Source organism: Mustela nivalis (genome assembly GCF_964662115.1).
Source record: "Mustela nivalis genome assembly, chromosome: 5".
In the NCBI taxonomy this organism is placed as follows: domain Eukaryota; kingdom Metazoa; phylum Chordata; class Mammalia; order Carnivora; family Mustelidae; genus Mustela; species Mustela nivalis.
The window spans coordinates 110,861,580-110,877,061 of NC_139024.1; positions in this window are offsets into that span (position 1 = coordinate 110,861,580).

Here is a 15,482-nt window from a genome sequence, read left to right on the forward strand (position 1 = left end):
ATTATTTATCCTCAGAGTGAGTAATAATATGTAGTGTAAATATGATTTGTTGCTTAAATTTTTATATTTTGATTTACCCTATATGCTTACAGAGAAAAATAAGATTATAAAGCTGCTATTTAAGAACTGTCTGAAACAGGCAAGAAATTGTTGATTTATAATTTAATTCTTAACTATGCAGATTCGTTCTCAGCATATATTTAAATCTGAGTTAAATCAGCACATATTCTTGGATGAACATAATTGCAAGGATATTCTTCAAGAAATTCATGTCTGCTGCTTTTTACTTGACACTGTTGTATACTCATTATTTCTCCCCACATGTCAGTACTGTTATCTGCCCCCTTCTACTGGATCTTAAGAAAAGTGCATACCAAGGGAGATTTCCCTCTAATAACTACACATAGAAAAAAAGGAGTTGATGTCCATCAGTGACAATGAGAGTGAGCCTTGACAATGTGTGACAACTCATGGCAGGGTCCCCATGTGAATTTATCAGCAGAATACCAGGGAAGCAGCTTTTGATGCTGACCTTTAAGTGATTTTTTTTTTTAATGTGTGCGCCTACTTCACATCATCTTAAAGTTGTTAAGTAACTTTTAAAAAATGTTTAATACTCTTAGATGAGGTGCAACAACCAGATTTACAAGTGGTAGAATCAACAACCAGCCCTAAAATTGTCAGGGTCTCAATTATATCCAGTCTCTAATGTTGTGATTTACCAAACACTATGGAAGTCTTCTGGAAAAGTTTACTAAAATGTCTCTAGGATATCATTTCTTACCATCTTTGGGATATCTTTTTCTTAGAAAAGATCTGGGCATGACACATTTCAGAGCTTTCTATAAAGGTCTTTTTCTGAGGAAAACCTGTATAGTCTTTAGGTTGGCATGGAAATGAGAGAACACCAAAATGTTATATTCTATCAAAAATGGACTCAAGTATTTCTGGCAGTTTTTACCTAATGGCCATTATAAAGCAAAATGGATGTAATTTAGTCTCTCTGGATTAGATATTTGCTAAGAGATACAATATTCCCTGGTAGCAAAAATGACTTCCTGTGAACTTTATGTATAAACCAGATGGACTCTACTATGGACTAAATGCTTGTGTCCCTCCAGAAATTCATATGTTGAAATCCTAATCCTAAATATGATGGTATTAGAAGGTTGGGCCTTTCAGGGCCACATGGAGCCCATAGCTAGGATCCGTGTCCTTATAAAATAGAACCCTGGGAGCTGTCTTGTCTCTTCCGCCACATGAGGACACAGCAAACAAACACTATTCTGTGAACCAGGAATCTAGTCTTCACCAGACACGGAGTGAGTCTGCCCACTGCTAGATCTTGAACTTCCCAGAGAAATAGATTTCTGTTGTTTATAAGGCATGCAGTCTATGGTGATTTGTTATAGCAACCCAAACCGAATAAGATAGACTCTTGTGGCATCTTAAACTCATATTTGGGGGCATGAAGAATCAGGGCTGGGAACTCTTCCACCAGCTGATGAGAAACATGAGAGACTTGAGAGTAAGAGCAAAAGTTCCTTTTATTTTAAATTAGGTACTATATGGATTTATTATAACATAATAGTATTGCCAGATTTTTAGAAATTGCTGTAACTGCTTCATCTGTACTCTCAGAAGAAAAAAGTGGAAAACAATAACTTGAAATAAAAGCAAACTAAATTATATTGTAATACCTATGAGCTGAAAATCCTAGTGGTTGTATTGTATTTTTTCATTTGGCTAATAAATATGTAGATGTCTTCTTTCTTTGCTTATATTCTACTTCATTATCAATATGTAAAATATAACATGCAAGTTTACTATATTCCCAGAACTCAGGAAGAACAGATGGACACTGAATAATGATACAAATTCACCCATAAAAACAGGAAAACCTCTAAAATAATTAAATATGTCTTTTGCACAAAAACCCAAAACAAAGGGTTAAAAGCTAGACACTGTTTCTAAATATAAATTCAGTACAAGCCAACACATATGTGTAATTACAAATTATAGGTCATGTTTCCTATTTACCTATGCTCTTTTCTATACCACTCATTATACATTAGCAAAATTGGGCACAAATGGGCAAGTTAATTGCCAATGCCATTAGAATTCTCATAGTTCTGTAGTGTGAATGAAATTGCAAATTAAAACTACTAATTTGTGTATTTTTTAAAAGGTCACATTGTTACACAGGAGCTTGAATGTGAAGAGAACAGAAAATAAATCTCAAGGTAGGTGTTGAGTGGGAAGTTGGCTTTTACAATTTCCATTTTGTTGAAACTTTTACACATATCTTGTTGGGTTTTGTTCCCAGAAATTTAGACATTGTGTGAAGCTGTAATGGAGTGAGGTCAGGGAGGCGATGATCTGGAAGAATCCTGGATTGGGTGTTTCAGAGGTCTTACCAATGGCAAAACAAGTCAAAACGAAGGTTGAAAGAGTCTCAAAAGCATGTTGTATCTGCTAGTAGCAAACTGTGAGTCATATTATTTTTTTGATCCTCTGCAAGAGTACAAAATGGGAAATAATTTTAGATTCTAATAGTGTTTCTTTCCTGTTACTTAGAGTTTTGACTTTATAATTAAAATTCTCAACTTTCTCATTTGTCACATAAGTATCTTATCCATATCTTGAATGTTAGTTAAGTCATGACCATCTCCTGGGAGGGGCTCATCAAACACAAGGTCACACCAAGGCAAGCCGTATGATATGTATTGAATAGCAGTTCACAGGAGCCAAATCCAATGAAGAGTGGAAAAACCCAAACCCAATTCAAAGTAAGTGCTGGTATCCATGTGAGATAATAGAGGTCACTGATGATCAAAATTAATACATCTTAACAAAATGACAAAATAATTAAACAGTGCTTCTGCATAAATATAGGAACATGATTAAAAAATAATCTTAACCTAGGCACTATTACTGAATTCAAAACAGTGCAAGCCAACACATATATATAATTACAGATTATATCTGTCTAGCCTTTATACCAAAGAATTGGGAAACAGGCACCAAGAGATACCAGAAACCTAATGATAAGTTTCAGCAGCTCTACTTACCCCAGTACTTTCCTTACAGTAAGAGACCATGGAGAAGCTGAAGTCTGTTTGCTGGCACGTTAGGTGGCCATAGTATCTTGTATAATTCAGAGTTCAGCTAAGAGAGATGAAAATCATTTCCAAACCATACTAACTGTTGAGACTGTGAATTTTACCCTAATTCTACCCAAATACAAACCACCAAATAGGCTACCATAGATTCATAGATGCTGACAAAAGACACAAGATTCCTGGGTCCGAAACAAAGGATAGTTTACTAAGCATAGCTGTATAGACAGTATCAGCATTTGTGCTGGTACCCTGAGCCCCAGTTACCATAGGGTGATATGAAGAAGGCTGGGTGATTATACACATGTAATGGGGGCGTGATTCCAGAAAGCTTTGGAAACCGAAATCTTTTATAATGGGCAATAAACCTAGTCAGATTATACCCTGGAGGGAGACATATTTATTATACTGAAGAATAAACAGACTTGACCTTGTTCCAGGTAGAGACATTACCTCAGTCATCCAAGGCTGTTCACTACACCGTCTTTGAAAAGGTAATCTGAAATAAAATTAGTTGGTGCCCTCTGCTTAGAAGATGTACAGAAACTTAAGAGACCCATGGAGAATTATGTCTCAATACTGACCAGGCAGGAAAATTCCATTCTGAGTCATAATTCACACAGTTCTTCCTTTAAAATCTCCAATTGCGGGGGCATCTGGGTGCCTCAGTGGGTTAAGCCTCTGCCTTCGGCTCAGGTCATGATCTCAGGGTCCTGGGATTGAGCCCTGCATCGGGCTCTCTGCTCAGCAGGGACCCTGCTTCCCCCTTCTGGTGCCTCCCTCTCTGCCTACTTGTGATCTATCTCTCTGTCAAAAAAATAAGTAAAATCTTAAAAAAAAAAAAAAAGAATTTGTTTTAAAAAAAACCTCCAATTGCACAGCACCATCTTCCTTAGAAATTCTCTACATATCACTCCAGTCCCAAATTGTCCTATTTTTCTTTTATGCTCCCCAGTGGCTTTTCCATACTGAGTCTACTCCTCCTCAGTCTGTTTTTGCTCTCCTGCCTGAGCTATTCACTCCCTGCCCCAGATCTTAGGTTCACCCTTGACACAGGCGTTTAGCTCATGCCTTCTGGCAAGATGCTCCCACAGATAAACCTACCAGTAGACTTCCTAGTTTGTACTGGGACTCTGGTACTGGCCTGATAAGGAACTCCCTCCCCTCAGAGAGCACATTTTAATATGAAATTGACTATTTCTAAGGCTGGTGACTGGTGTTGACCAGATAATTATTACAGGCAACTGGGATTAGGTTTGGCCTCCTCTAGCCTTTATTTTTCCTTTAGTGAATTTTCTAGGGAAGGAGTAGAGTCATCCTGTGCATATGCAATTTTGGTTAATGCTATTTACAATAGTCTTTCAGTCTGCAAACCCAATATGTTTCCATAGAAACAGATCTCCATCTGAAATGCATCCAATCAATTCTGAAATTATCATTCAAAACACCTTCATAAATTGGAATGAATCCAACAGGTACCTAGAATGTCAGTATGTAGGAGTAAGTTGCTTTTATCCTTTTATTTAATTATTTTAAAGATAAGAAATGCAGAAAGGAACCCACCATAGATATAGACAAATATACAAAGATAGTCACTCTAAGTAAGAACATTTCTTCTTGATTATTTTATTCTTGAAATGGCTTTAAACTAGAGCAACATATGCCATTCAGAAATGGCAAGATAGTTTCAAATGACTAAACAGAATGTGATGGCTCATTTAAACAGCATTATTCTTCTTGGCAAAAACAAAAACAAAAACAAAAACAAAACCCTGCAAATTTATTTATTGGAAGGATTTCAATTTTTAGAGTGGATTTTTTAATACTGTCTTGCACCTCTTGCCTCCTTGAAATTATTTTTGCCAACTTAATATTCCCAAATGGAAAATTATTAGGAGTTATATAATCCATGAAAGGGGAGTCACAGGTCTATAATAAGAATCCAAAATTTCCAAGTTTTAGGGACAATATCAGAAACTTTTCTCCCATCAAATTTATGACAAGAAGAATAAAAATAAAATTAGTAACCATCAGTAAGATTAATCTATCCCAAACGATGATTAGTTTGGCACGGGTAATAAAATTTAAGTGTTTCCCAAATCTCTTCGTGGAGTCCACATTATTTTATTAAAACATCACCAGGAGAACATTAGTAGAGTCTATCAACAGCATTGTTCAACAGAACTTTCTGCAGTGATAGAAGTATATCGTGCTGTACAATATGGTAGGCACTAGCTAGTGAGCACTTGAATGTAGCTAATTTGACTAAAAAGCCAAACTTTTTAAAAAAAAGGTTAACTAATCTAAATTTGAATTATGACAAAAATTTAAAAAGCTAGTGGCTTCCGACAGCACACCTTTGTAACTTAATACTCATAGTTTATACTCAAGAGTTGGAGTCAAATTTACAAGGTTCAAACTCTGGCTTCCCTACTTTTTCTCTGTTACTCTTCTCTTCCACCTTGTTGGGTTGATATGAAGATTCAGTATGTTATACTACTTGCTATATAAATTTTAGCAATTATTGTTGTATCTCACTTCCATAACTCACTAGCCTTATATTCAAGTTTCCAACCCCACAGAACCTGGATTATTTCATCTGCAAAATAGGATTAATACTTCCACTGCATGGAATTGGTTTGGGGATTAAAAGAAATGATGCAATGGGACACCTGGGTGGCACAGTCAATTAAGTAATCCAACCCTTGATTTCGGGTCAGGTCATGATCTCAGGGTTTTGAGATCAATGAGCCCTAGATTAGCCTCCATGCTGGCCGTGGAGCCTATTGAAGATTCTCTCTCTCTCTCTCTCTCTCTCTCTCTCTCCACTCCCCCACCCCCCTGCCCCTACCCCTGTTCACACATGCGCTCAATCTATCTCTCTCAAAAATGTTCCACTAAAGGGTTTAGCACATGCCTATCACATGGGCGCATGCAATACATATTAGATGCTTTGTTAAATTATCATTGAAAAAATATTTTAACATCAGAAATTTTTGTAAATTGTGGGAGATACTAGAGAAAACAGAGACGATTATAATGATTTAGACTGGATGAACCAGTTCAAATTTGTTCACCAGCAAAATTTAAGACTATAAACCCAGAGATTCCACAAAGATTCAAAAAACACATGAGATTCATCAACACATTCTGCCAACTTTTTCTCAGTTGTAGCCTCATTAGTAAAAAAACATATTTTTTTCTTTTTCATATGTATTCACTTTGTCTTAGTATGTATTACTCTGTCCTTATTTTCAGTACATGGTAGCACAGGAAAGTCAGGTAGAATAAATGTATCATTGCAGGAAATTCTGTTTCAAATTATTCTAAGAATATCATTCTAAGATATTCAATGACATACCCAGCTCTAAAAACAACATATTTATAGTCACAACTTTACACATCTCAAAAGATTTCTTAACACAGTATTCAAATAAATCAATAATTCCCACACATATATTAACTTCCTCTCTATTTATATCTTAAATACAGTACCAAATGATAAAACACCTAAAACTTAAGAGTTCAGAGAAATTTTTCACCCATTATAAAAATGTTTCTTGAAATATTACACAAAGACATGGAGTCTGGAAAAATGTGAATTGGAATGCTGGTAGTTGTGGCTTAAAACAGTTTTATTTTATAAATGGACCTGGTGTGCTCGTCTCATCATTTTTCTGGCATCTCAACAGCAGACAAGGAAAGTTCTTGTTTGTCCAGCAGTGTCTCTTTGGTGGAGTTTAAGTAGGTCAGAGCAAGAAGCAAAAAGCTTTCCTTTCATTGAGAAATTAAACTCAGAACCTCCTTTATATTTAAAACTACTTTCACTGTACAGTTGCCCAAAAACAAACATGTAGCAGACCCTTTGCTCCCAGGTGAATGTGCTTACACATTCTGAAGAGACAACATACCTTCAGTGTTGGGACTGAAGATTTCCTGGAATATTTGGACTATGTTGACCACAATTTGGGAAACTGCCCATCTGATATCAAAGACATGGCAATATGTGCTTGTATATACTTGTACTCCACCATGGCTGTCCAACCAGCAGCCTCCCCTTAATGAGTAGTCCACCTCTGTCAGAAAAGGTCATTTGGCCTTTGATCTTTGGCCTTTGTACTTTGAAGTACAGATTGGAGTAGGAAAAGGGGGGAAAAAAAAAAAAAAGAAAGAAAGAATGACCAGAATTAAATTTAGAGACATCAGGAAGATGACCCAAATCTAATTTTTCCAAGTCCTCCAGACTGGCTTTCTAGCATCTGGACTTGTCTGTCAGGAGGGCAAAGATCACATTTGGAATAACGATTTTATTGATCTGAACTTTCAACTAACACCAACAACCATGATAAAGATTTTGATAATAATACCTACTTACATGGGGTGCATGGGTCGTGTAGTTGGCTGAGCGTCTAACTCTTGGTTTCAGCTCAAATCATGATCTCCCAGTCCTGGGATTAAGACTCGGCACGGTCTGCTTTGGAGTCTTGCTCCCTCTTCTTCTCCCTCTGGCCCTCCCCACTCATGCTTGCTCTCTATCTTAAATAAATAAATAAAATCTTTTTAAAAAATAAAAATAAATAATATTTAAATACCTTATTGTGCTGGCATGTATCATGCAGATAGTAACTGGGGTCTCCTTAGTCCTTGAGTTCTAGATAAAATTGCCCTGGTTTGTACAATTCCAAAGCCCTTCCTAGGACTTTGATGATTTGGGGGTGATTACGTTCATGAAGTCTCCTCTACTCTTGGATTCTTGCATCCATGGAATGTGTCTCTGCTACTAGGCATCAATTTAGACAGAAAATACAAACCTCTCATCAATTTCCACCATTCATGTGATTAGTAGAACTGACTGGAGGTCTGTGTTGGAATTGGGGACCGGGGGCACATATGGAAAAAGGTTATTTCTCACATCAAATCTATCATCACCTTCCTGTTCTCTCAAGTTGTCTCTGGATCCTACCATCAGGCAGTGTGACCTGTAAACCTAAGATAATTAAGGGACAGCTGGAGAGGGATGACTACTACAGGCAGGTGACACTAGGAGAGACTGTTTGACACCAACAAAATTCTAAGCAGTGGTCATGATTCTTAAACCTCTGTGAAGCCAGAGCCTTAATTTCCTTCACTGTGGAGTAAAACTGGATGTGCGGCTCAGACCATTTGTGACCTAGATTAGGAAATATTAGTATAGCACCCTATGGGAATGATAAGAAGGAATAAAATTAAATGGCCATAAACCTAGGTAAGCCAAAAGACAAACTCTTCACCTCACACTGCCCCAGGTAATCATGGCATCATTAAGAAAAGTCGCTTCCACACAGGACTGAGTCATGTTCTGGGGTGGAGTTCAAATGAAATCCTCCAAGAAGTACCAGCATATCCAAGCATCAACTACTGCATCTTTGAGGAAGACATAAATGAGAAAAATGGCCAATACACAGAGTGGGGGTGGATACTTCACTTACCAGACCACAGTCTTTATTTCACCACCAAAAACAAAGAAGAAAAGAAAAGAAAAAAAATGGAAAGCTTTTAGTTATTACTGCAGCGTAAGTCCAAATTCTTGATAAGGAGTAAAATTTTAGTTTAAGATTTATCTTCCCATTGAAACATGTTGTGTGAACTACTTGATACTGGCTTTTTCAAATGCTAAATTGCTTTTATTTCCCACTATAGTAGGGTTTTGGAAAGAATCCCATTTAGAAAGCAAGCCATTAGGGCAGGGAAAGGAGTGTTAACACACAGGAATCAGTACATGGATTTAAGAGAGCCTGGTAACCTTGATTTAAGTGCTAAGCTAAATATGGTTTCTCATCATATTTCTGTACTTGTGAGCCAACACCGCAGAAAAGCAAACTGAAATGAATGAATTTCTTTGATTAATTTTCTAGTACAAGACAGTTTAAACATCACATTGGTGATGTAATTTAAATTATAGCAGATGGAAATGGCAGAGTCCTTAAATAGATTCCTGCACACTCTCTCAGGATTCAGAAGTCTCTTATTTAAGTACCATAGCCTATCTTAACGTGATTTACTTGTTGATATCTGCTACGCATAATGAGCTGCCAGATTAGAGGGCGTATGACTCAGGTGATCCAGATTAATAATGCCAAAGGAAAAAATAAATATACTATTCCTACAAAATATTTTATGGTGGTTTAACCAGGGAAAGGTCTACCAGACACCCTAACAGGAGTTCTCCAAGTAAATAGTTTTGGGGATTTGATGTTATTATTTGATGTTTGATCCTTACTCGGACACTCATAATAAGATACTTGCAATACGAAGCAAGCATGCTAGGACTCCTACCACTGCAGAACTAAATTAAAACACTTACTTAACATAAACTACAGTTCAGTGTTGGTCTATGAAGTCACCATATCTCTCTACTCTCACTCTGTCAAACTCATTCATGGTGATTAAAGATGAAGGCAACTCTTTTCCTCCTCAAGCTTCCTTACCTAAGTTTACCTCCCTGGTTCAAGCCAGAGAAGTTCTTCTGGGTCTGTAAGGCTGCTGAGCATTTGCTCAGTACTCCCGGTCACCAGCCTATGTAGTTACTCTGAAACCCGAAGGCCATAAACCATGGAATGCTTTCCAATCTCCTTTAGCTCCCTATTTTCTCTAGAAAATCTCCTATTTTCTCTTTAGTTTGCCTCCCCTCTCTTATTCTTACCCATGCATTGACAGATTTGTGGGATTATGTTCTATGATAGACAGAATAATGGTTCCCCAAGGATTTTCACCCGCTCATCCCCAGAACCTATGAATGTGTCATGTTATATGGCAAAAGAAACTGAAAATGTGATTCAAGTTATGAATCTTAGAATGGAGAGATTATCCTGGATTTTGAAGGTACACCCAGTCCAGTCAGTGGAGAAACTAAAAGTAGAGAAATTCCTCCAGCTGGAGTCAGAGAGATGCAGCAGGAGACAAAAGAAGTCGAGGAGGCATGATGCAGAAGGGGAGGTCAGAGAGATTCAACACCTGAGAAGGTTTTGACCCACCATTTCTGGTTTTGAAGAGATCTGTTTGGCAGGAAGACATAGAGAAAATGCCAGATGTGTCTATAAAACCTTTTTCTAATACCTTAGGAAGTATAAAAGGTCAGAATATTCAGTTGCCAAGTGCTATTTGAAGAGACTAAAGGTGTGATAGATCCCTTCAGCCATATCATCAGAAGCCCTAGAGATGAGATTATCCAAGAAAGACCTATGTATGGGCACCTGGGTGGCTCCATCAGCTAAGCACTGCCTTTGACTCAGATCATGATTGCAGGGTCCTGGGGTTGAGCTCCGACTCAGGAGTCTGCTTCTCCCTCTCCCACTGCCCCTCCCCCTGCCAGTGTTCTCGTTCTCTCTCTCTCTCTCTCTCCCCCCTCTCTGAAATAAATAAACAAATAATAACAATTAAATTTTTTTAAAAAAGACCTGTATAGTGAATCCCCATGACATACATGGGAAACTCATGAGGCTCCTGAGAGTATTATGACGGCAGAAATACTGCTACTGAGGCAGAGAGAGTACAAAATGAAAAGAGATTGTTAGGACCCTACAATCCCACTTGCAGAAAACAGGGTGTTAAAACTACTCAGTTGCAAACATGTGCTACCTTTCGTGAAAAGGGAAGCATGACTCAGAGGAAGCAACCAAGAGCTGAGAAACACAGAAGATTATTTTCCCTGGACCTCAATATCTAATGGAGTTTGTATGGCTGTATTTCAAAAGTATTTGGGACCAGTCATCCCTTTTATCTTTTATATATCCTTTTATCTGTCCATTTCCCCTTTTTTTGAACCAGCATGTCTGTAACTATAATCCAATGTCTATTACATAATCTCATATTTAGGATAAAATAACTTGTTTCTTTAGTTTCACAAGACCAAAGATGAAAAGGAATTGTGCTCCGAGAAGAATTTTACCCAGAGTTTCACTCATACCTGATTTAGATAGATTGGGTGATTCGGTCTGGAATTTTAGAGTTGTTGAAATTCTGCACTTGAATTAATACTGTAATGGGACGAGATCTTTGGGCATCTTGGAATGGGCTGAATGTATTTTGTTATGTGAAATGGACATCAATCTTTGAGGGCCAAAAGGTGGACTGTGGTAAGCAGAGTAATAAACTCCCAAAGATTTTCTTGCTCTAATTTCCAGAACAGTGTTGCTTAATAGCAAAAGGGAAGACATAATTTCTGCGTCAATGTGATAATGGTTATGGACATTAAAATAATGATATTGTCCCAGAGTATTCAAGTGGGCCTAATGTAACCACTTGAGTGCTTAAAAGTAGAAGGGGAAAGACGATGAGGTCATCAGAGCAAGAGAGCAGGAAAGAAGCAAGAAAGATGAGACAAGTAAGAGAGGACTGAATCCCCTGTTGTTGGCTTTAAAGTTGAAGAAAGGAGGCCAGAGGCCAGGGAATGTAGCCGGCCTCTAGAAACAGAGAACAGCCGTGGTTAATAAGCAGTAAGGGCGTAAAGACCTCAGCGCTATAACCACATGGAACTGAATTTTGCCAACAACCTGGATGAGCCTGGAAGCAGATTCTGCCTCAGAGACTTCAGGTAAAATCCTAGGTTAGCCAACACCTTGATTTCAGCCTTGCGGCACCCACAGCAGAAAAACCAGCTGAGCCGAACAGACTTCTGAGTAACTTAACTGAGGAATCATATATTTATGCTGTTTTAAGCTGCTGAGTTAGTGATGGTTTATTGGTAACCATAGACAACTAATACATATTCCCTTACATGATTAGATTATTATTAGACTTTGATCCTCTCTGCTTTTCTAGTAGTATACTAACAATGCCTCCACGCCCTCGTGTTACTTTCAATCAAAAGATTATCTTAAATAATCTTGTCTTTCACGGAAGTCATTTCAAAAATTTGGTTTGTACCTTGCGCTGAAAGTTAAAACACTCTCTTTCATTTTGGTGCTGCTTTTTATTTTATTTTATTTATTTATTTTTTTGGTGCTGCTTTTTAGAAGAATCAATTTGTAGATTTAAGATCTAAAATGTACCTATCCAAAATTAGTCAAATCACGAGACTGTAGTACTCTTAAGAATTTCTCCTTTGGGTTGTAAATGGTGAGTTTGAGTTCCAGAAGATTAAAGTGGGGTGCTGAAAGAGAGTGAGCAGCTAAATCGAGAAGTAGGAGTTCTAGACCAAGTTTGATACCAAATAGCTAGGCAGCCCCTCACAAATCTGTTTACCTCTCTGGTCCATTTTCTTACTTGTTAGAATAAAAGGGGTGAGAAATCAGGAAGGCTTCCATAATTAGGTACCCCTTCAATGAAATCTGAAGTACTGGTAGGCATTAATAAGGCAAGTGGGGTGGGGTTAGGTGCGGGGAGAACAAGAGTCCAAAAGGTTTCGCATATCCGGTTCTTTATACCACATTCTATAACACTTTCCTGATGAATTCAAGGAGCAAAAAAACAGAGCCCAAATGGCCTATAAATTGGTTTAGAAGAATTCACACCGCTTACTGGCAGTGTTATCTCTGCGGAGGGTTCAAAGGAAAGAGTGAGAGCTTCGAGAAGTTTTTATTCGAGTCCTGGCTCTGCCACTTATTAGCTGTGTATGTTTTTAGATCCTTCAGTTTCCTTATGTGTAAAGTGTAAATGTTGTGCAAGCGTTGCTTAGGAGAGATCTTGGCACATTTAAATTCACTGAAGCCCTGAATCGCAGTGTGCTAGTATTTGGAGATGGGGCATTTGGAGGTAATTAGGTTTAAGTGAGTTCATGATGGTGGTGCCCTCATGATGGGCTTAGTGCTTTCAGAAGAAGAGACACCAGGAAACTTGCTCTGTCTACCACATAAGCACCCAGTGAGAAGGCTGCCATCTGCAAGCCAGGAAGAAAGTTGTCCTCGGGAACTGGCCATGCAGGCACCGTGATCTCAGACTTCCAGCTTCCAGAACTGCGAGAAAATAAATGTATCTTGTGGAAAACACCCAGCCTGTGATATTTTGTCATGGTAGCCTGAGCAGATTGACATAATAAGTAAGAATTTTAGTTTTTGTTCTATAACTGCTATTTTATTGAACTTTTATGTGATAATACATTAATGTACTATTTTATAATTTAAAATGAATAAAGCCAAATCAAAGGGAAAAGGCCTATAATTCCTTTGAATGATACCTTCAGATATCTCTTAAACTTCAGAATTGGACAAGCTGTAGGTTGAAGAGCCATCAGTGAAAGACATCAATGGACAGTTTAATCAATATTCACTCTCAATTTGTAAGAGGTCTCATTGATCTACTTGTCAACTTTAAAGTGATATAATTAACAAGTGCTGCAGGGAAAAGATCCTTCAGACAATATCAAAAACTCAAGAGAGTACTGAAAGGTGGCTCTTCTGATGACATTTAGAAATATATATAAAATTCAGCTATTACTTAAAAGGATGACTTTCTGAAAAAGGAGTGCTCAAAAATTTAACAAAATTCAGAGCTTGGAAGTCATCTGTGGAACTGCTAATATAGTACTGGATAAAATGTTTGAAAGAGAAATTATAAGCTGCCAAATTAAACCTCTTTTTAAAAAAAGACAACCGTATGCCTGTTACCAGAATATAACTTAAAATATAATTACTGCAGTCTTAGAGCTTATGATTTAGTGGGTCAGACAGATATTAATTAAACAATCAAATAAATTAGGATACAATTGTGAACAACAATTTGGAATTTTTTAAGTTTTAGTTTTAATTCCAGTTCATTAACATACAGTGTAATATTAGTTTCCAGTGTATAATTTGGTGATTCAACACTTATATACAATACACTGCACTCTTCACAAGTGCCCTCCTTAATCCCCATCACCTATTTCATCCATCTCCCCCCTCCACTTGCCCTCTGGTCACTCTCAGTATGGTTCTCTATAGTTAAGGGTTTCTTTCTTGGTTTGCTTTTCTCTTTCTTTTTTTCCCCTTTGCTCGTTTTGTTTGTTTGTTTCTTAAATTCCACATACGAGTGAAATCATATGGTATTTGTCTTTCTCCGACTGATTTATTTTGTTTAGCATAAAACTCTCTAGCTCTCTCCACATCATTGCAAATGGCAGGATTTCATTCTTTTTTACAGCTGAGTAATATTCCATCATATATATATATATATATATATATATATATATATATATGTATATATATATTCTTCCTCTTCTTTATCCATTCATCAGTCTATGGATGCTTGGGCTGTTTCCATAATTTGGCATGTAGATAATGCTGCTATAAACATTGGGGTGTGTGTGTCCCTTTGAATTAGTATTTTTGTATTATTTGCATAAATACCTAGGAGTGCCATTGCTGGATATTGTAGGATAGTTCTATTTTTTTTTAAAGATTTTATTTATTTATTTATTTGACAGAGATCACAAGTAGGCAGAGAGGCAGGCAGAGAGAGAGAGGAGGAAGCAGGCCCCCTGCTGAGCAGAGAGCCAGATGCGGGGCTCGATCCCAGGACCCTGGGATCATGACCTGAGCCGAAGTTAGCGGCTTAACCCACTGAGCCACCCAGGCGTCCTAGGATAGTTCTATTTTTAACTTTTTGAGGAGACTGTTTTCCAGAGTGGCTTCACAGTTTGCATTCCCAACAGTGCAAGAGGGTTCCCCTTTCTCCACATCCTTGAGAACACTTATTGTTTCTTGTGTTGTTGGTTTTAGCCATTCTGTCAGGTGTGAAGTGATATCTCACTGTAGTTTTGATGTGTATTTCCCTGATGATGACAATGTTGAGCATCTTTTCAGGTATCTTTCGGCCGTTTCTGTGTCTTCTTTGGAAAATGCCTATTCATATCTATTGCCCATTTTTAATCAGATTATTCATTTTTTGGATGATGAGTTTTATAAATTCATTATGTATTTTGGATACTAACCCTTTATCAAATACGTCATTTGCAAATATCTTCTCCTATTCCATAGGCTGCCTTTTAGTTTTGTTGATTATTTCCTTCATTGTTCCAAAGCTTTTTATCTTGATGAAATCCCAGTACTTTATTTTTGCTTTGGTTTCTCTGAGGCATATCTACAAAGAAGTTGCTACAGCCAATGTCAAAGAAGTTGCTGCCTGTATTCTCCTCTAGGATTTTTATGGGTTCAGGTCCTCATTTAGGTCTTTAATCCATTTTGAATTTATTTTTGTATATGATGGTCCACTTTCACTCTTCTGCACATTGCTCCAGTTTTCTCAACACCATTTGTTGAAAAGACTATCTTTTCCCCATCGGATATTCCTTCCTGCTTTGTCAAAAATTAATTGACCATATAATTGTAGGTCCATATCTGGGTTCTCTCTTTTGTTCCATTGATCTATGTACCTCTTTTTGTGTCAGTATTACACTTTTTTTTCAAT